The sequence below is a fragment of the Muntiacus reevesi genome, chromosome 2, assembly GCF_963930625.1.
Source record: "Muntiacus reevesi chromosome 2, mMunRee1.1, whole genome shotgun sequence".
NCBI classification, from domain to species: Eukaryota; Metazoa; Chordata; class Mammalia; order Artiodactyla; family Cervidae; genus Muntiacus; species Muntiacus reevesi.
The window spans coordinates 33,287,133-33,309,686 of NC_089250.1; the positions used below are offsets into that span (position 1 = coordinate 33,287,133).

At 45.1% G+C, this 22,554-nt stretch overlaps 1 long non-coding RNA gene across 1 annotated transcript in view; it reads left to right on the plus strand.

Moving 5' to 3' along the window:
- Positions 1 to 20,010, plus strand: part of LOC136159241 (uncharacterized) — a 114,665-nt gene extending 94,655 nt beyond the window's left edge. The window contains exons 2-4 of the long non-coding RNA XR_010661432.1: positions 2,381 to 2,485; positions 17,635 to 17,733; positions 19,929 to 20,010. This is a non-coding gene — a long non-coding RNA (uncharacterized lncRNA). The remainder of the gene's footprint in view (positions 1 to 2,380; positions 2,486 to 17,634; positions 17,734 to 19,928) is intronic.
- The last annotated feature ends 2,544 nt before the right edge of the window (positions 20,011 to 22,554 follow it).

Genomic DNA, 22,554 nt, shown 5'->3' on the forward strand with positions numbered 1-22,554 from the left:
ATTGGTTCATGTGGTCCATGCATTTTACAGTAAGGAGATACATAGGTTGTAGGCACCGTGGCAGGGTTTTTTTTTAAAAATAGAGGTTATTAAGAATTCTCCATGCATCACCACAGTGCCTAGCCCAATTCAGAATTCCTGTGAACCTGGTCCCTGATACTCTAAAAAGACAAGGAAAGAGCTGGCCCATCTAGTAATGCAGACGGATGGGACTCGACCATCCTCCTGGCTAAAGACTGTAAATAAGAATCAATATCACTTGTAAATCCATGGCTGATTCATGTCAATGTATGACAAAAACCACTACAATATTGTAAAGTAATTAGCCTCCAACTAATAAAAATAAATGAAAAAACAAAGAATCAATATCATGGAGCCTGGACAAAGCATTCTCTCCCATGATGACTGACGGGGGCAAAGAAATGAACCACCAGTCACCCCCCAATTCATTCACAAGGGCAGTGGCACTTGTAATTAGCATTCATATTTCAATTCCATAATTTTCAGGTAAAAATCTAGAGCCAAACGCACATGTCTCCTGGCTGACCGTCCTTGTTGTTCAGTTCCTCAGTCATGTCTGACTCTTTGTGACCCCATGGACTGCAGCATGCCAGGCTTCCATGTCCCTCACCACCTCTTGGAGTTAGCTCAAACTCATGTCCATTGAGTCAGTGATGCCATCCAACTATCTCATCCTCTGTGCTGGCTGACAGTACATTTTGTGGTGGTTGTTTTTTTTTTTTTTTTTTAATTAAAAACAAACTCATTTCTTTCTTCAGTTTCGGCTGCACTGGGTCTTCGTTGCTGCATGCAGGCTTTCTCTGGTTCTCTGGTTGGCTACTCTCTAGTGGCAGTGTGGTGGCTTCTCTTGTTGTGGAGCAGGAGCTCTAGAGCTTGTGGCTTCAGTAGTTGCCGCGCATGGGCTTAACTGCCCTGTAGCATATGGGGTCTTCCCAGATCAGGGATTGAACTTGAATCTCCTGCATTGGCAGGCAGATTCTTACCTACTGGACCACCAGGGAAACCCCTGACATTTTCAGGAGGATAAAAGGAGATCACAAGGCTCCAGGAAACTCTGTGCCTGAAGGGAAACTGGGAATCTCAGTGCAGTGGGGAGGAGAGGGCTCTGAGGGTTCTCAGTGTCCTGGCTGGTAGACCCTGGGGGCAGGAGCTTTGACCTCGTGAGAACCAGGTCTCCAAGGGAAGAACAGTCAGCATAGCAGCCTTGCCGGCTGAGAGGGAAACGTCCTTGAACTCAGGCGGTCTGCCAAACCATTTCCATCAGGAGCGGCTCCACCTTCCACCTGCTGGTAACTGGAGAAGACTGAGGCCCTGCTGGTTCTGGAGGATTTTTCTGGATTCCTGGACCTGCCAGGAATGTGATTTTGAGGGGCAGCCAGCAAGGCCTGTGGCGTGGGAGGCTGAGGCATTTCAGCAGCTGCTCCGGGGCAGCAGCACATTTTCATTGTCTTGGGGCAATTACCTTGGAGTTGAACTGGGTGAATGAATCAATGGCTGGGAGGAGGGAGGATCCACAGTTTCGTCTCTTTCTTCAGGATGCTCGACAAGGTCCTGCCCAGGGAGTGCCCTCCTGTCTTTGGAGCTCTGCGCCCAGGGTGCCCGGAAGGAAACCCTCTACTCCTTCCCCACAGCTCCGGGCACAAGATGAATTCCCTGAAGGGAATGGCGCAGCGATGCCTGGCGGTGTCCATCAGCTGGCCTCTGTACCCCATCCTGGGCTGTGACTTGAGGCCTCCGGAGGCGCCTCCCCTCCAGGCAGCAGCACCCCCCACACACCGACCCCCAACACCGCAGGACCTGGTCTGGACTCTCCCACACTCTGCTGGCCTCCTCGGCCTTGTTACTGTCTGTCTCGGAACCTTGCCTTCCCTTCTTCAGCCTTCCTATTCGTATTCAGATAAGCACCCCCTCACTGGTCAACACGGAAGCTGGTTCTATGGGGAAGGACAGGGAGGCACAGAGAGGGTTGCAGGTTGGTGGCGGACACACAGCTGGTGAATGGAAGCGATAACATTGAGAGTCAGGGCTTCTGACTCCAGTCCTACCTCTCTTCCCGTTTCAAGGTTCCTCCCCACAGGCTCCCACTTAAAACGGCTCTCACCTATATATTAGGGAAGGGATGGGCATTCCCCTCATGCATCCCTCAGGCTCTGTTACCTGAGGACAGTTCTGAAGATGTGCGGGAGAGTGGGGGTGGGCGGTCGGAGGGGTGTTCCCAGGTGGGAAAGATGATGAAGGCAGCGGTAAACAGCAGCATCCCAAAGCACCCATCCCAAAGTTTATCAAGTTATAAGCACATTTTTCAGATTAATCCTTGGAACAACTCTGGTTTGAGTAATACAGTTGTCCTCATTTACAGGTGAAGAAGCTGAGGCATACTTAAATACCACGCCCTGGGTCCCCAAGTGGTCAGCCAGGGGCCGCATACCTCCAGGCCCTGCTCCTCCCGAGTCAACGCTCTCTCGTGAGTTCTGTGAGATGCTGGGGACTGGCATATGTTCACCCACTGACACGCCTCACAGTCCCTCAGTGCACTCTGGGCTGTTTCTCCCCCATTTTACGGGCACAGAGTCTAAATAACTCGCCCAAGCACGCAAACCACCAGAGCCAGCTGGACTCTCAGGGTCATGATCTAACCACTCACATTTGTTGCTCTGCTGCAGATGTAGTGAGTCACATGCCTCCTTTCATCCTCAAGGTCAAGGGTGAAGGTGGATCTGGTTCAATCGACGCCCTGTTCAGAAACAAGGTCCTATTTGGATTATTGATGACAATGATTTAAGGCAGAGGGTTTGCTTGGCAGGGACTTGAAAGAGCCTTTGCTTGGTCCAGCCTTCGGATCCTCTGAGAAGCACTGTGCTTCTGGAACCGTGCGGGAGGGGGCTTCACAGGGGCCTGCTGTTACCACCTTTAAAGAAAAGGTGAAAATGGAAGAGAAAACTTTACACACCTCCATTTCTCTAAGGGGCTTCCTAGGTGGCTCAGTGGTAAAGTCGGTTGGGAAGATCCTCTGGAGAAGGAAATGGCAACCCACTCCGGTATTCTTGCCTGGGAAATCCCATGGACAGAGAAGCCTGGTGGGCTGTAGTCCTTGGGGTTGCAAAAGAGTTGGACACAACTTACTGACTTAATAACAACAGAGTTTTCTAGGAGTGTTTATTTCCATGTGGTTATTTAGTCACTCAGTCATGTCCGGACTCTTGTGACCCCATGGACTATAGCCTGATAGGCTCCTCTGTCCATGGATTCTCCAGGAAAGAATATTGGAGTGGGTTGCCATGCCCTCCTCCAGGGGATCTTCCCAACCCAGGGACTGAACCCAGGTCTCCTGCACTGCAGGCAGATTCTTTACCAACTGAGTCACCAGGGAAGCCCAATATTTCCATGTTCCAGTTAACCAACAGAATGGCATTGGGCCAGTCCAATAGTTATACACTGATTATTGGGTCAGTGCTGCTTTCAAAGGGCGGTTTTGGACCTGAGCTGTTCCTTCCACAATGGGGAAGCAGCGCTGCTGTCCCTTGGTACAAAACTCTCCTGAAAAATAGACAGTGGTTTTCACAGAAATCAGAACGTTTTTGAACAGCATCAATAATTAACTTCTGTTCCTCACCCTCATCCCCCGAAGAGGATGCTTTTAAGGGAAGATTGTCCAAAGAAAACAAAGAGATCCAGGTGGTAATGACATCACAGGAGTCCAGGACCTCCCTGGAGAAGATGCCTCTTGAGGTTAAAAAGACATTAGTCAGGTAGACCCACTCTCAGGATCACACCTATCAATATTTGATAAGAGCTAAAGCTGAGAAGTGCAAACTGATGAAAAGCTCATCTTGCTTGCTCACTGCCAAAACAGTGCAGAGGGCTACGACCACACTGGATACACCTAGATGGGGGTCCATCCATCCATTCTTACCCTCAGTCAAGAGATTTGTTTAGCTACACATAAGATGCTCTTCTTCATGCTGGAGCTGTATCAAGGAACAAAACAAAGACCCGTCATGATGGTATTTATAGTTTTGTGAGTGAGGGAAAATAATATATTTTACATATATATTTATATGTATACGTCACATACGTATGACATGGCTCAGATGGTAAAGAATCTGCCTGCAATGCAGGAGACCCCTGGGTTGGGAAGATCCCCGGAGAAGGGAATGGCTACCCACTCCAGTATTCTTGCCTGGAGAATTCCATGGGATCGCAAAGAGTCAGACACAACTGAGCAACTAACACTTTCAATCTATTACATAATAGTATATACTGTAATATTATATATAACTTAACAATAGTAGATATTTTAAATATGTTTGTTAACTAATCAAATTATTAACTATCAAATCTAAACTTAATGTAAATATTAAATTATATATACATATATATGTGAAATCTCAGATAGTGATAAGTGCTATGAAAAAAATATAGCATGGAATAAAGCAGCTAGGGGTGAGCCAAGGGTGTTATTGTTTAGTTGTGGATGGTGTCGGGGAGGCCACTGTGATAAGGTGAGCAGAGACCTCAAGGAAGAAGGGGAGGGTTGTGCTGCTCCAGGGGCAGACACTCCAGGGGCAGAGTCTCTGAGGGGAACAGGCATCGTGTGTGTCTAAGGAGCCTCAAGAAGACCCCGAGGCTAGCACAGAGGGAGCAGGAAAGAAATGTCAGCAGGTGAGGCCAGGGAAGTGACCCGCTCCTGTATGGCATGCTGTGGACCAACGTCAGGACCTTGGCTTGTATCTGGAATGAGCTGAGATGCTTTGGCTGGTTATTACCTGAGGGGTGACAGGACCCTATCTACTGAAAACAAAACAACACAGGAGCACTCTGATTGCTGAGTAGAAAACAGACCCAGAGCAGCTAAACAGAGCTGGGAGACTGTTTCAGAACACTTGCTGATAATTCAGGCCAGAGGTGATGCCAGGTGCTGCCGACAGGCCAAGTCCCATGCAACCAAGAACTGACCACTGGATTCAGCCATGGGGAAGCCCTGGTAACATAATCAAGGGCAGTTTCAGGGGCAAGGATGCAGGGCTGACCCAAGTAGTTCAAGAGAAGATGGGAGAAGAGGAACATGGCAGTAACAGAAGAGGGGACATGGGGCCAAAAGAGGATACTGGGGGCGGGGGGGGGGGGGCGCGTGGTGAATAGCAGGCTCTTCAGGTGCTGAAGACAGGATCCCATGAAGGGTGACTTTATGGGAACAAAAGGAAACAGAAGCTGGAGAGATGTAATGGGGCTGATCCTCTGTTCCTCTGAAGGGGCAGAGCTTAGGTAGACACTGTCAGAGATGGTTTGCAGTTATGGGAAAGAAGGCAGTGTAGATGAGTGGGTAGGTAGGTGAGATGGTAGGGTGTGAGGAAGCCCTCTTCTGACTGTCTACTTTCTCACTGGAATAGAAAGGTCACATTCACACAAAGTCAGCAAAGGGTGAATTTGGAGATCTGCAGAAAGAGGATCTGATGATTTCCAGAGAAGAGAGGTTTTCCCTGATAGCTCAGTTAGTAAAGAATCCACCTACAATGTGGGAGACCTGGGTTTGATCCCTGAGTTGGGAAGATCCCCTGGAGAAAAGAATAGCTACCCACTCCAGTATTCTGGCCTGGAGAATTCCATGGACTGTATAGTCTATGGGGTTGCAAAGGGTCAACACAACTGAGTGACTTTCACTTCAGAGAGAAAAGAGGTTGTGAAACTTTCTCCTAGGAGAGCAAGAGGGTGAAGGGATCACAGAATCCTCTTAGGGATTTGCAGGCACACAGAGGTCCTTCTTGAGTCTGAAAGATGGTTGTGTGTTTTTTCTCCACCCACGCTAAGTCCCCAGGTTCAAGTACAATACAGTCGGAGGGTTGGATTCAATGAGAGTTGGGATTTTTCTCGGGGAAGCAGGACATATGGAGTGAGATCATAGGTTATAGGATCAATGGACTATAGGTCTTAGTGGGGTCAAAGCATTGCTAGAATTGAGTCCTAGAGGGTGTGAACTGTAAAGATAGGAGAGTGGGTTGCCTGAAGGCAAACTGGACTTCATTTGCCAATGGAAGGAAGATATGCTGGTTTCCTATTGCTGCTGTCATAGGTTATCACAATTTATTGGCTTAAAACAATACAAATGAGGGACTTCCCTGGCATTTCAGTGATTAAGAATCAACCTGCCAATGCAGGAGACATGGGTTCGATCCCTGGTCAGGTAACTAAGATCCCACATGCCATGGGATAATTAAGCCCTCACACCACAACTAGAGAGTCCTACATGACGTAACAAAGATCCCACATACTGCAAATAAGACTGATGCAGCCAAATAGATAAATAAATATTTGAAAAAATAAAATAAAACAATACAAATGTATTATTTTTATCATTCTTAGAGGTCAGCATTCCGAAGTGGGTTTCAATGATGGGCTGAAGGCATTGTGTTGGCTGGGCTGTGTTCCTTTCTTGAGGCTTCAGGGGCAAGTCCACACCTCGGCCTTTTCCAGCCCACAGAGGTCACCCACATTCCTCAGCTTGTGGTCCTCTTGCTTCATCTTCAAAGCTGGCAATAGTGCGTCACGTTCTTCTCACATAGCATCATTCTGACATCCTCTTCGACTTCCCTTTTCCACATTAAAGGGTTCTTGTGGTTGTCTGAGGCCCATCTGGGTAATGCAGGATACTTTCTCTGTGAGGTCAGCTGCTTTATAACCTTAATCCCTCTTTGCCATCTAATGCGCCTTATTCACAGATTCTAGGAATCAGAACATAGATATCTTTGGGTGTGTGGGTGGGGGGGGGAGGGGCAGTGTCATTATTCTACCTACACAGGAGGAGTGTAGACAAGGTAAAGACAAAGTCTAGGTATGACCATGGGAGTGAGGGCATGAGTGGGGGAAAAGGTCACATTATTGGAGGAGAGAAGGTTCAGGAAATGAGAGGCTAGGCTGTTGCAAGGAGTGTCTGAGAGAATACTGAACACACCCAGAATTAGAATGGAAATAGTATGGGAGAGAATGAGAGTTAATAAGGAAATAAAAATCATTAATGAAGGGAGAGTGAATTAATGAATCCTTCACCTGGTGGATTGCTTCATATCGAGTTTCCTCTCTGACATGCCAGCCTTCTCTCTGTATCGAGGGGAAAACATTTTCCAAGCTCTGCTTCTTTGGAAGAAGTTTCATAAAAGGTAAATGAATGAGAGAGATTTTCATGAATGCAGAAGTCCCATATTCTATGTCTCAAGGGGAGCTCTCATAATTGTATTGTTTTGTGTTTTTCAAAATGTTTAAACATCTATTATCTTCATATGTGCTGAACTGTGAAGTGGAAACAGACAAGCCATGTTGTTCCTCTTTCTTAGTTTGGAAAAGAAGAGATTGATTTATAGCAAAGAAGTGGAAACATTAAATCAACCCTGTGCACATTCAGTTACTGAGCTGATTTATTGAATATATTGCAAAAAATACAATAAAATGTATCATCTAGTTTCTGTCCTCCAAGACATGGAACTCTCGGGTCAAAAACCCCTTGGAGAACCTGATGAAAGATAATTTTTTGCCCCTAAAAAGGCACATACACACAAAATTTTACTTATAATTTCATAATATCCCCAGTTTCCCTGGAGTCTTAGGGGTCCACACATCCCAGAATAAAAACCTCTTGTCTAAATGCTGGAGTAAAACCATACTCAGGAGAAATGGAGTTAACAACAGTAAGTCACAAGGGAAGGTATGATAAGGCACCAAATGAGTGGTACAGAAGGCAGGAGTTGTGAGTCCTGAAACCAATGCATCGCTGAACTGGGGAATAATTAAATAAAGACTGCATGGGATCATAAAGAATTGAGATGATTACATGAAAAGCGGAGAGACAGAATTTTAGGCAAAAAGAGGGAAAAGGGAGAAATTGGAAATTAGTTTAGAATGCTTGGGGGACTGTCAATAGACCAGTCTGACTATCTGTGAAATGGGAGCAAAATGACTTCTATGGTGTATTTGTGAAAGAGAAATAAAATTCTTGATGGAAGGAGCCCTCTAAACATTATTAATATGGTAGATGGATTTGTTTCAGGATAAATTAATGTTGTCATTGATTCTGTAGAGATTTCTAAATGTGTGCTAAACACTTTTAAAAGATCTCTTGTCTTTAAAAGAAAACACTGAAGCAGAAAAAAGTAACTTTCTCCTAATCCAAGTGAGAAGGTTCTCCTAAGATCATATAAGAGCTCCTTGAATGTTACATTTTTTCCAATGAATTTCATGCATCTTTTAAATGTTATCTTTATCTGAAAAACTGAGTTATGAATACCAAACAAAGGCCTTCGTTTTTAACCAGGGTAAATAATGCTTTCGTTGCTTCAAGAGTTGGAGTAAGATCCAAAGCTCATCTTTTGTTCCTCTTTCCCCTAGCCTTCTTTTGCTTTCTACTAGATATGAGCTGCCATGTGGTCAGGGAGGAAGTAAAGTGGTCAGTTCATTTTGACTACTTTAAAGAGAGAGTCAAATCTTTGACGAACACAATATCAAATGCAAAACAGATGGACAATGGTTAATAATTCTATCTAGAGCTCCGAGTTGCTGCACTGGAATCCAGATTGGAGGCATCACAGGGAAGAATCCTCTACAGGATTCATCAAGGGACTGAATTACACTAAAATGAGATCCAGTTTCAGAATGTGGAAACTATGGCGAAATCCCCTAAAAGCAGGTTTTTCTGAGCTAAATTCCCCTCTAGCAATATAGCCATTGAGAGTAATTACAAGCATCAAAGAATCATAGAATGTTAGGACTGGAATGGATCTCAGTGTCCTCCAGTCTGACTCCATAACTGATGCTTTAGTTTCCTCTCTGACATGCCAGCCTCCTCTCTGAAAAGGGCTAAGTCAGTGGTGTGCTGGGAAATGCTTACCAACTGGATCCCCAAAGAGGGGGGGGGGGGGGGGGGAAAGACCGTGACTTGTAGCTTTGCCAGTTTCCATGGTGTAAATACTCCCTCTATGACCTATTCAAGCTTCCAACATGACATCACCATTATATTTCCACCATACACATATGATAGAAATAACCTCAGGAACACAAGTAACAGTAAAACATAGTAAAATAATCAGGAGGAAGTGATAAACTTGGAATAATTTTACCTTTCAAAAAATATAATTATAATGTTATAAGATTTAACTTATAATAATGTAATAGTTTGGCCCTTGGAGCTAGAATGAACTGGCTCCTTTGCACCACAGATAAGAGTCCTTAAAAAGGATGGAGTTCACTCTCCCAAGGAAGGCTGTCAGCTGGTTCTGATCCATGGCGACTCCCCGCTGTCACTGCCTAGCATTCTCTGCTCGGCCTGTCTTCTCTGCCTCACTTCCATTTCTCTATAGTTGCTTCTAACAGCCAACACCACTCAGAAAAATAAACTCCAACTGGAGTAGTGATCTAAATGCAAAAATATAAATCTTAAAGAATTAGGAGGTAGTTGAATGTTTTGGGGGCAGGATAGACATCTTAAGAACAGTATAGAATTGAGGGGTTGGGGGCAGGAGGAGAAGGGGATGACAGAGGATGAGATGGTTGGATGGCATCACCGACTCTGGGTTTGAGTGGACTCCGGGAGTTGGTGATGGACAGGGAGGCCTGGCATACTGCGATTCATGGGGTCGAAGAGAGTCAGACACGACTGAGCAACTGAACTGAACTGAACTGAGAAACTATGAAAAAAAAAAAGGATGAACAGACTTGATTTAATAATTTAAGACCTTTGTATAAGAAAATATATCCAAAAAAAATACATCATTACTCAAAAGTTCAAGGAAAGTCATAGAATGGGAGAAAATAAAATTAAGTACTGTTATCTAGCAGGTTAATAGCCATACCTGATATAAAAGCACTTAGAAACTAATTAGAAAAGATACATGCACACCCATGTAAATTACAGCATTATTCACAATAGCCAAGATTTGGAAACAACCTAAGTGCCCATCAAATAACGAATGGATACCGAAGATACAGTGTACATATATGATGGAATACTACTCAACCGTGGGGCTTCCCAGGTGGTCAGTGGTAAAGAATCCACCTGCCAATGCAGGAGATGCAAAAGACGAGGATTCAATCTCTGGGTCAGGAAGAACCTCTGGAGGAGGAAATGGCAACCCACTCCAGTCTTCTTGCCTGGAAAATTTCATGGACAGAGGATCCTGGCGGGTTACAGTCCATGTGGTTGCAAAGAGTTGGACACTAAGTGAGCACACACACATATACACAGCACTACTCAACCATAAAAAAGATAAAATCTCGCATTTGACCTTGATGGTACTATGCTAAGTGAAATAAGTAGACAAAGTAAGACAAATACCGTATGATTTCACTCATAGGTCGAGTTTATAAAACTAACAAAATAAGTAAAGAAATCAAACCAAACAAAAACAAAAGGTTGATACAGAGAACAGAGTAGTGGTTACCAGCAGGGAAGGGGTGGTGTAAGGGGGATAAGATGGCGAAATGGATAAATAGGGTCATTCATATGGTAATGGCTGGACACTAAAATTTTGGTCATGAGCTTGCTCTAAGGTACACAGAAGTAGAAATATAATGTTGTACACATGTTGTACACATGAAACTTATGTAATGTTGTAAAGCAATGTTACCTCAATAGAAAATTAATTAAAAGCTCTTAGAAATCAAAAGGAAGACAAAAATACAATTGAAAAATGAGTCAAGGAAATGAACAAGTAGAGATCACAATAAGATGATGAGATAACCTTTTCACCTCACAGATTAGTAAACATTAAAATGTTTGATAACCCCAGTGTGGGGGAAGCCATGGTAAACAGAGATTTACACACTGTTGATCAGAGTGTAAATCAATGCAATCAACTTGAAGAGGGGAAAACAGTAACATTTAAAACAGAAAAATAAGTATAAAAATATATATCTCTTGACACAACAGTTTTGTTATGAATTTATTTAAAATTTTAAGATTGAACTAAGGTCTGTGTACAAAATCTTTTTTTCACAGCATGGTGGTACATTCATAATATTGGAAACAATAAATGTTCTTTAATAGGAAGCTTGGGCTTCCCTGGTGGCTTAGACGGTAAAGAATCTGCCTGATATGAGGGAGACCTGTTTCAATACCTGGGTTGGGAAGAGCCCCTGGAGAAGGAAATGGCAACCCACTCCAGTATTCTTGCCTGGAGAAATCCCATGGGCAGAAGAACCTGGCAGGCTACAAGTCTATGGGGTCACAAAGAGTCAGACATGACTGAGCAACTATCACTCACTTATTAGGAAGCTGGTTAGAAACCTATGGGATTGCCACAGAATATAAGACCATTAAACTGTTATTTAAAGATCTGCATGTGCAAATAAAAATGGTTTCCAAGATTACATCATTAAGTGGAAAAAAAGATACCAGGCATAGTGTTTAGAATTACCCCACTTATGTAAATTTAAAAGGATATGTATATATATTTGTATAATGATGTGTTTTATCTGGAAAGAAATAAAGGGTGCTGTGGCCAGTACTGTTGGGTAGAGAGACTAGAAGTTGGAAGAGGAAAGATGTTTACCATTCATTTTCTATCTCTTTATATTTAAAAAATACCAGGTTCATGCATCACCTTTACTTAGAGAATAAACTCTTTTTTCCCCCCAGAAATAAATGAGTGTCTTAGTTCTGACTCTCCAGAAACAGACATCAGGACAAAGACTTGAATGTGAGGGTTCATTTGGGAGTTGAACTTGAGAAACCTGAGTAGGGGATGGAGGAAGGGAGCCAGGAAGGGGAAGGCTGTCAATCTAGAGTGTGCTGTCAATCAAGTTACTACCGAGAGCAAAAGAATGGCTGGGATCCAGTGAAAAAATCAAAACACAGAGTTAACCCTTCAACGGGTGCATGTCCATTAGCTCCTGTGGGTCACTGATTGAAATCTGCTCTGGGGCATTTGTTCCTTGGCTTACACAAAGACAAGAGAAGCTCTGGTGGCCCTGGGAAGCCTCAGGCAGAGGTGGGGCACCCTACCTGGTGATGGTGAGTGGAGGGATGTGAGTGAGGCACTGGTTACCTCTACTGCAGAGACCACAGCCACAGGACCAGACCCTATTACATCAACTTGTTGTTGCTTAGTCGCTCAGTCGTGTCCGACTCTATTGTGACCCCCTGGACTGTAACCCTCCAGGCTCCTGTGTCCATGGGATTTCCCAGGCAGGAATACTGGAACTGGTTGCCATTTCCTTCTCGAGGGGATCGTCCCAACCCAGAGATCAAACCCGCATCTCCTGCATTGGCAGGCACATTCTTCACCGCTGAGCCACTGGGGAAGCCCAGTACATCATTAGTATATGCATATTTGCTGACCTAGGAATTTTGTATAGAATCTCCCTCCTGATATGTAATAATCTACCTCAGCCTGATTGAAAAATATAGGAAGACAGATTTTTATTATAGAATTGTTTTTGATTTTTTAAAATTGAAGTATAATTGATTTATAATGTTGTGCTAATTTCCGCTATACAGCCAAGTGATTCAGTTCTTTCTAAAATATTCTTTTCCATTATGGTTTACCACAAGATACTGAATATAGTTCCCTGTGCTATACAATAGGACTTTGTAGTTTATCCATTCTATATATACTAACCTGCATCTTCTGACCCCAAACTCCTACTCCGTCCCTCCCCCACCCTTTCCCCCTTGGCCACAGCAAGTCTGTTCTCTATTTCTGAGTCAGTTTCTGTTTCATAGAGAGTTTCTTTGTGTAATATTTTAGATTCCACATAAAAGTGATATCATATAGTATATCTTTCTCTTTATGACTTACTTCATTTAGTACAATAATCTCTGAGTACTTCAGTTCAATTCAGTTCAGTCGCTCAGTCGTGTCCGACTCTTGGTGACTCCATGAATCGCAGTACGCCAGGCCTCCCTGTCCATCACCAACTCCTGGAGTCCACTCAAACCCATGTCCATCGAGTCGGTGATGCCATCCAGCCATCTTATCCTCTGTCATCCCCTTCTCCTGCCCCCAATCCCTCCCAGCATCAAGGTCTTTTCCAATGAGTCAACTCTTCGCATGAGATGGCCAAAGTACTGGAGTTTCAGCTTCAGCATCAGTCCTTCCAATGAACACTCAGGACTGATCGATCTCCTTTAGGATGGACTGGTTGGATCTCCTTGCCGTCCAAAGGACTCTCAAGAGTTTTCTCCAACACCACAGTTCAAAAGCATCAGTTTTTCTGTGCTCAGCTTTCTTCACAGTCCAACTCTCACATCCATACATGGCCACTGGAAAAACCATAGCCTTGACTAGATGGACCTTTGTTGGCAAAGTAATGTCTCTGCTTTTTATGTTGGTCATAATCCTTCCAAGGAGTAAGCATCTTTTAATTTCATGACTGCAGTCACCATCTGCAGTGATTTTGGAGCCCAAAACAATAAAGTCTGACACTGTTTCCACTGTCTCCCTATCTATTTGCCTTGAAGTGATGGGACCAGATGCAATGATCTTAGTTTTCTGAATGTTAAGCTTTAAGCCAACTTTTTCATTGTCCCCTTTCACTTTCATCAAGAGGCTTTTTAGTTCATCTTCACTTTCTGCCATAAGGGTGGTGTCATCTACATATCTGAGGTTATTGATATTTCTCCCAGCAATCTTGATTCCAGCTTGTGCTTCTTCCAGCCCAGCATTTCTCATGATGTACTCTGCATATAAGTTAAATAAGCAGGGTGATAATATACAGCCTTGACGTACTCCTTTTCCTATTTGGAACCAGTCTGTTCTTCCATGTCCAGTTATAACTGTTGCTTCTTGACCTGCATACAGGTTTCTCAAGAGGCAGGTCAGGTGGTCTGGTATTCCCATCTCTTTCAGAATTTTCCACAGTTTATTGTGATCCACACAGTCAAAGGCTTTGGCATAGTCAATAAAGCAGAAATAGATGTTTTTCTGGAACTCTCTTGCTTTTTTGATGATCCAGCGGATGTTGGCAATTTGATCTCTGGTTCCTCTGCCTTTTCTAAAACCAGCTTGAACATCTGGAAGTTCACAGTGCATGTATTGCTGAAGCCTGGCTTGGAGAATTTTGAGCATTACTTTACATCAGTGATGCCACAAATGGCATCATTTTATTCTTTTTGAGGCTGAGTAGTACTCCATTGTGTAATGCACCACATCTTCTTTCTCCATTCCTCTGTCGATGGACGTTTAGGTTGTTTCCATGTCTTGGCTGTTGTGAATAGTGCTGCTATGAACACTGGGGGGCATGTATCACTTTGAATTATAGTTTTCTCCAGTACATGCCCAGAAGTGGGATTGCTAAATCATATAGTAACTCTATTTTTAGTTTTCTGGGGAACCTCCATACTATTCTTCATAGTGGCTGTACCAACTTATGTTCCCACCAACAGTGTAGAAGGATTCCCTTTTCCCCACACCCTCTCCAGCATTTATTATTTGTAAACAGAATTATTTTCAATATAGTAGAACCAAAATAAAAACCCAATGTGAATGTGAAGCAGTAGGGAATGAACTGAATGCATTGTGGTGTATCCTCTGCAAGAAGTCAAGAGAAAAAGTGAGATATATCTTGTTAACTTTCATGACAAAAATCTCTGAGACACATTACAATATCTGTATAACAATATCTGTAGCAGGGTCTCATTTTTGTAAAGGAAAAATCAAGCAGGTAAAAACACAAAGTCCCAATCCTATGTGTATGCATTTGTGTGTACACAGAAAAAGGTCAGGAAAAGCAAATAAATTGTGGGAGTGAATGGAATTTAAAGTATATGTTGTTGTATATTTGAATGCATTGTTATATGTTTTAATTTACTGTAATACCCACATTATATTAAAAAGGGGAGCTAGAAATAATATATATTTCATAGATCACTACAGAGCTAACTGAGGTAATACATGTAAAATTCCTAACACAAAGGCCCACATATGGTCAATCTTCAATAAATGATTGATGTCAAAGGAGATGACTTTTCCAGGCTGGAGAAACCTTGGGTGTGAAGTGAGTCAGACATTCTCTACCTCCTCCCACATCTCTTTATTGGCCCATCATTCGGAACTGCCAACAAGAGCCTCCTGCCAGCCAGGCACTGGGGATGCTTCAGGGAAGAGGACCAAGCTCTACCTTCGCAGACTCACATTCTAATAATCAAATAAACATGCATCAGCCACGTGGTAATGATGCTCTGGAAGAAGATAAAGTCGGCAGAGGGGGTAGGGGTGTCTGAGGTGGGGTTGCTATTGTTTACAGATGGTCTCTTATAAAGTGGTGTTTAAGACTTTGAAGATGTCAAAGGAGAAAGCTTTGAATATCTGAAGAAGATCCCCTGGAGGAGGAAACGGCAACCCACTCCAGTATTCTTGCTGGGAAAATCCCACAGACAGAGGAGACTGGTGAGCTGCAGTCCATGGGGTCACAAAGAGTTGGACACAATTGAGCAATTGAGCATGTGCATGCACATGCGCGCTCACATACACACACATACACACACCCCTGAGAAATAAGCTATCTGAGAATAGGGAAGAGCAAGTGCAAAGGCCCTGAGGCAGCTGTACTTGGCCAATTTGAGGACAAGCCAGGACACTGGTGTGGCTGGAGCAGAGTGGGCCCGGGGAGAGGGGAGAGGTAGGCAGGGAGGTCTCACAGGTGGAAGGTTCTAGAGTGTGGGGATATGGATGGACTTGTGGCAAGGCAGGGTAGTTCCACAGAATGAGATGTCAAATGATCAGGGGGTGGGGTGGGGATTAAGCTTGCCTTGATGTTTTCACATCACTGGTCGTAGTGCACAAAATGGACTGGGAGAGGGGCAGGTGGGCAAGGGAGATGGGATGAAGGTCCTGCTTTACAAGGTGGGAGAAGGAAGACCATGGCAGCAAGTATGGAGAAGGAGGGGAGGGGATCTTGTGAAAAAGGGCTAAAAGGTGAAACCAGCAGAACCTGAAAATTCACTAGATGTGAATTATAAAGAAGACCTTAAAAAAAAAAAAAAAGTAGCCAAGAATGAAGCTTAGTGACAGAAACTGCTGCAAGAATGTCTCTCGGTCTTGGGGAAAAGGACTGCCCAGGATGGAAGTCTCCAGCCTGTTGACCAACCACATTCCTTTCTACCTAGCACACCCTTGAATTCTCCAGGTGCACCAATTACTGAGTTACTCAGAATGCCTTTACCCTACTTGGCTGCCTAGGGGAACTCCTCTTCATTCTTCAAAACCCAGCTCAGGCATCACCACCACCGTACAGCTCAAATGAATCACTGACTCTTCTGCATCACTTTCAGCCTCATGCACAACCTAGTGCACAGCTTCCCAACCAAAGTGAAGTAGTACATTGTGTGAGCAAATAGATCCTAGGTGTGCCCTTGAACTGTCCAATTGGGCCTAGAGTAGCTGGAGCCCCTGGCCAGTCCCCTTCAGCTACCAATAGCACATCCATAGACCCTAGAGTACCTCACAAATGCTACCATTTTCTGTATATCCCATGCTCTGCGGGAAGAAATGGATGCACTAAGGATGTTATGTTGGAACTTTTAGTCTCAGTTTCCAGTAAGGCCACAAGCAATAGATCAAATATTCCAAAATGTGCACGTGAATTCTTCAGTTTCACACTTAGCACCAGGGTCATGTATAATAAACTGTGTGTGTAATATCAGAAATAAAACCATTTTCTTTGTTAAAAAAAAATTCCAAAGTGAACTGCAAGATTTGCAAGGAATGCTTATGAAAACCAGTTTTCTACTGTCAGTCCACCACCCACCTCCAGACTATACCAGATAGCTAAAGGGCCAAGAAAAGAACTGCTGTGAACAGAATTTGGAGGAAGAAAGCTAACCTGTCGGTTCCACTTGGAAGAATGGCATGTCTCCCTCAAAACAACATGCAGGGGCTTTGAGGAAGCATGTGGAGGTTTAAACTATGTCCCCGAAGCTGGGGGACACAGTGGGCTGAAGTCTGATGGAGTCTGGAGGGAGAGCCTGGCGGATCAGCCACTCTGACAGCCAACCGGGAGAGGCAGCCGCCTGGGGACTGGCTAGCCCTCAGCGTTGAGGGGCAGAAGGCTCCCAGGGTTTCCAGAGGGCAGGAGGAGGGCCAAGCAGACACCCACCACTGGAAGAAGTCAGAACCACAGCTGGGGCTGCACTGGTGGGTAGGGGCACTTTGCTCCTGCTGACCTCATCCTGCAGTCCATGCAAGGGGGAGAGGCAGGCGGAGTTTTCTGGGTGAAATGAAGTGTGACGCTTTTGATTATCACAGGAGATTGGCCACATTAATTACTAAAATGAAGTGATGCTTTGAGATTTAAGTGACTGGGACATTTCTTATATCTAAATGGTACCAGGAGAATAATGGGCACCTGGTTTTCACCCACCAAATGCTCTAAAGGGAAACTGCAGCGAGAATAAACTTCCCTTCTCACTGCCCACTGGGATCCTGGCTCACCCATCCTCACAGGTGCAGTTCTGTCTGCATTCCCCCCACCTCCCATGTTTGCATCAGTTCCTTGAGAGTAATGCCCATCCTTACCTGTCAGGTCCTTGGACTTGGTGCAGTGCTGGGTGCACAGGGGCACCGTGGTGTTTGGTGGATGGACCCAACCGCCATCCCATCACGCGCTGAATTTCTGTTTCCTTCTTCCCAGTTTTCTCATTTGGAGCTCCTCACCTCTGAGCCTGGAAGGAATTGCAGGTGAGGACAGAATGGTCATCCTCCACCCCTAGCTCAGCCCTCGGGCCACCAGGTGAGTCCTGTGGGGCTGACACCCAACACCATTTCCCTTCAGCCGCCAACACCTCTTGATCGCAGCATGCCTTCCAAGAACCATTCCTTCCTGCTTTCCTGCTCTGAAGTTTATTTCCATCTCTCCCCAAAGTTCACCTGCTATACCACTGCTTCCCCATCACCCAGTGGAGTGTTACTTCTTCCTTACCTGCGCCAGTTAGGTGTGACTTTCCTTCTTCATCTTGGTTCACTTAGAATTCCTCGCATGTGGTGACACAGGTGTCCTGATGTCTACGTCACTACCTTGCTACGCCTGTTACAGGTGTCACCACACCTACGTCATATGTCCCTACGTCATATATCTCTACGTCTGTGTTACGGGAGTCCCCACAGCCACGTCACATGTCACTTCGTCTGTGTTACGGGAGTCACCACGGCTACATCACAGGCACTACGTCTATGTTAGGGCATCCCCACAGCTACATCATACGTCACTATGTCTGTGACACGGACGTCCCTACCTCTGTGTCATACGTCACTACATCTGTGATATGGGCGTCCCCACAGCAATGTCACTATGTCTGTGATACGGGCATCCCCACAGCTACCTCATATGTCACTGCGTCTGTGATATGGGCATCCGCACAGTTACCTCAGGCGTCACTGTGTCTGTGATATGAGTGTCCCTACAGTTACGTCATACGTCACTGCGTCTGTGATACGGGTGTCCGCACAGTTACGTCATACGTCATTACGCCTGTGACACGGGCATCCCTACATCTACATCATACGTCATTGCATATGTGATATGGGCGTCCCCACAGTTACGTCACAGGTCACTATATCTGTGATACGGGTGTCCCCAGAGCTACCTCATACGTCAGTATGTCTGTGACAGGGGTGTCCCTACATCTACATCATACGTCACTACGTCTGTGATACGAGTGTCCCCACAGTTATGTCATATGTCACTGCATCTGTGATATGGGCATCCCCACAGCTACCTCATACGTCACTGTGTCTGTGATATGGGCGTCCCCACAGTTACATCACAGGTCACTACGTCTGTGACACGGGCATCCCTACATCTACCTCATACGTCACTGCATCTGTAATATGGGTTTCCCCCATACGTCATACGTTGCTGCATCTGATATGGGCGTTCCTACTTCTGTGTCATTCGTCTGTGTTAGAAGCATTGGGGGGTAATAAGGATGCTTACAACCATCACCAAGAACTGCCTCATGCCTCCCTCTGAACCGCTGCCACGTGGGACATCCACATGTTGCTCGGACTATGGGGCTGGCTGAGCTCTGGCACCTGCCAGTCTCCAAGGCGGGACTCGATTTAGCTGCAAAGGGAGAGCGTAGTGGCACAAAGCCTAGTCTCCAGCTCCACCCGTTTGCAGGCACCCCAGGCCTTTCCCAGCCCTGCCTCTCATGCCCTTTGGTTTCTACTCAGCTGCATCTTCACTTTGCAAGTTCCTGGCCTTGGGGTCTTGCTTCCCAGGCCTGATGCTCCGCTTCAGGACTCCTGGGCTCTGCTTCTCCCACCTGGAGCTCTGGTCCCCACCTGCCCAGCGGCTCTGGATCCTAGGAGCTGTAGGATCTGCTAACTGAATCTCTACTAATGGATCTTTCTGGCCATCCCCGTTCAGCTGCATCCCAGCCTGGTATGATTGGTCATGAAATCTGGAAGTAATTCAGGTTTTATTAGAAATGGTAGGGGCAAATGAAATATTATAGCACTTATATGGGGAATCTAAAAAAAATGATACAAATGAACTTATTTACAAAATAGAAATAGACTCACAGACATAGAAAACAAACTTACAGTTACCGAAGGGGAAAGGGCAGGGTCATGGAGTATCTATAAACTAGAAGGTTGGGATTAAACATATGCATTACCATATATAAAATAGAAAATCAACAAGGTCCTACTGTATAGCATAGGGAACTATACTCAGTATATTTTAATAACCTATAATGGAAGAGAATCTAAGAAGAACCTATAATGGAAAAGAATCTAAAACTGAATCATTTTACTATATACCTGGGACAAACACAACATTGTTAATCAACTATATTTCAATTTTAAAAAAAGGTAAAATAAATGATAGGGACAAAGTTAGGAGGTAAGAAAAATTATCCGATGCCAAAGATTACAGAATGGCAACTCACTCCAGTATTCTTGCTTGGGAAATTCCATGGACAGAGGAGACTGATGGGCTACAATCCATGGGGTCGCGAAAGAGCTGGACACAGCTTAGCTACTAAACAACAACAAAAGATCACCTGAGCCCAGCTGGAAAGAAGGTGTTTCTGAAGACCTCAGAAAAACGTTGCAAGCTGTCTTCTGGCTTAAGTTGTCTGTCTGCAGCTATGACACGCAGTCATGATCGCCCACACCATTATTTGAGACTCAGTATTAAAAATGTCTAATAAAGTATGCTTCACATTGGTAAAACTCTGGAAACAAGAATAGAATTTTATTGTTTAGTCTGGCAGAAATTACTAAAACAATCATAAATGAAAACCACGTTCCTTGATTCTGTGAGCTACGAGCACGAAACGCTCTTAATTCCAAAGGTTTCGGTAAACGGGAGATTACTTGCAATATGTGAATGGAATGACTTCCTCTTTGCCAAACTACACATGAGGAAGTCTCAGGTACCTACTAGGCATCTAAGCATAATGTCCAGTAGTGAATTAGGTATACTTCTGAAATTTGGGGGAAGAAACTTGGCTGAACACATCCATTTGCAAACTGTTAGCTCATGGATGGTGTATTAGTCATAAGTCAGGGTGAGAGCCCAGAGGAACAAAATAAGAGTTCAGGATTGGAAAACCAGGAGTACAGAAAAAAGTGTTTTATTAAGTTAGAAAACTATACACGAGGAAAGGCGATAACCTCCCTTGTGAAGTATTTGCTGCGTTCTCCCTCTATGGATGGGCCCACTGATATTCCTTCACTTCCTCCTTACCAAATACAAACCCCATCACACTCCTCACCTGGGGCATCGTCCTCAGAGATCAGCAGAGGATGGCTGTAGGCAGAACTACAGGAGAAGCAGAAACTCCCAACCCACTTTTTCCAGATCCCAATTCTAGGATCCAGGCTCTGCCCATGGCCCTCTCCCCTCACAGGGGGAGGGAAGGTGCAGAGTTTAGGAGCTCAGGGAGGAACCCTTCACATCTCCTCTGGCACAGGGCAGGCACCGGAGTGCCCCCTTCCACTTGAGGCATCTGCCAAAGATTCCCAGGGCCTCATAGAACCACCATCTTCTTCTTCAGGCTTCATACCGCCTCTGCTTTCCCACCGCAGGAAGAGACATTGGTACCATGACCTCAGGGCCACCCCGAAGATGCCTGCCCTTCCCTATCCTTCAATGAGGGACACAGGCTTTCATCCTCAGAGATGGGGCTGCACTGTGAGCTAGAGCTTCCCAGCCTCTGTGCCAGTTGTCAGTGTATCAGTAAACTGATCCCCTAGGGCCTTGGGCACCTGGGCAACCGGAGCATCCCTCATCACCCCTCAACATGGTCCCAGCAATGGTATAAATGTGCCCATTCCCTGTGGCAACCGTGACATGCAGATAGTCTACACGACAGCAGATCATCCTAGTGAGTAGCTTCTGCTGAGGATGGGTCCAGGTTCTGCCAGAGGCATCTCCACCCACTCAGCTTTTTAGCCAGAGCATCACTACCTGCAGGAGTGGCAGCTGGCACAGAGGGCTGGGGACCCTACTCCGTCCCCGGTGCTGGGCCGGCCTGAGTCCTGTGGGGCCCTCCGAGCTTTTGAAGTGGAAGATTTCCCCATCAATCTAACCACCCAGAATCCTCCCTGGCTGCTTTTTTCTCTCTCTCCCATTTTTACCCAACGTCAGAGTCTACGTCAGCCAGCATCATACCTTCCCCTACTCTGACCCTCTGCTGGGGACTCAGAAGCAGGGGTGGGAGCCCGGGGCTATGCCCTTAGCCCTGGTCACAGGTGACACGGCCGCCCATTAATGAATGCTTAGCAGGAAAACTTCAGAACTGACAATCATGCTCAGTTTTAAGAGGTTTATGAAACACGTTTCTCCCCCCCCGCCCCCAAAAAATGCAGGGATATTTTTAAATGAAAATGTGCTGTATTTCTATTTCTAAGCAAAAGCTATATTGCTTTCCCAAAAGCAGTTTTCAAACATTTCAAAAATGTTAGTGAGTCAAAAATCTCCTTTTATTCTTTCTGTTTTCTCTCACTCTGAAAATACATACATATATATGAGCACACATTACCCTTGGAGGCATATTTTCTAGGATGTAAATAACAAAGGGAAGAAGGCGTGTGGCAGTTGGAATCCTGATTCTTGAAAGAGACGGATCTGTGCCAAGCATTTCAGCACAGCGTTTAGCACCCTGTTCCCCGCAGAGCATCTGTTCCCTTCATCTCCATCCTTCTCATCCTCCTATGCTCGCTGACCTGACCTGTGAGGCAGTTGGGCCAATACACCATCCTTACACTACATGCTTGGAGAGGTCCCAGGACTGGCAAGTCAAACATGGGGCCAGGTCATTGCCTATCCCAGCAAAATGAGTTCATATCCATTTCAGGCTCATTTTACTGCTGTTTGTTATAACTGTTGTCCAGAGGAAGTGAGCAGGTTTGGGTACCACGAGGCAAAATAAAATTTGAAATTTTAACTTATGTTTATTTCTCAAAATCATTAAGAAACGATGTGGTATGAGGACTTTTGTGCTAGTCTTCGATTCTCTCCCACGAAGTCCAGGAGGACTGGGTGCCCTGGCCTTGCTCTTGGGGTGCCTGATCTCTGTCCCTGTGCGCAGAGGCCGTGTGC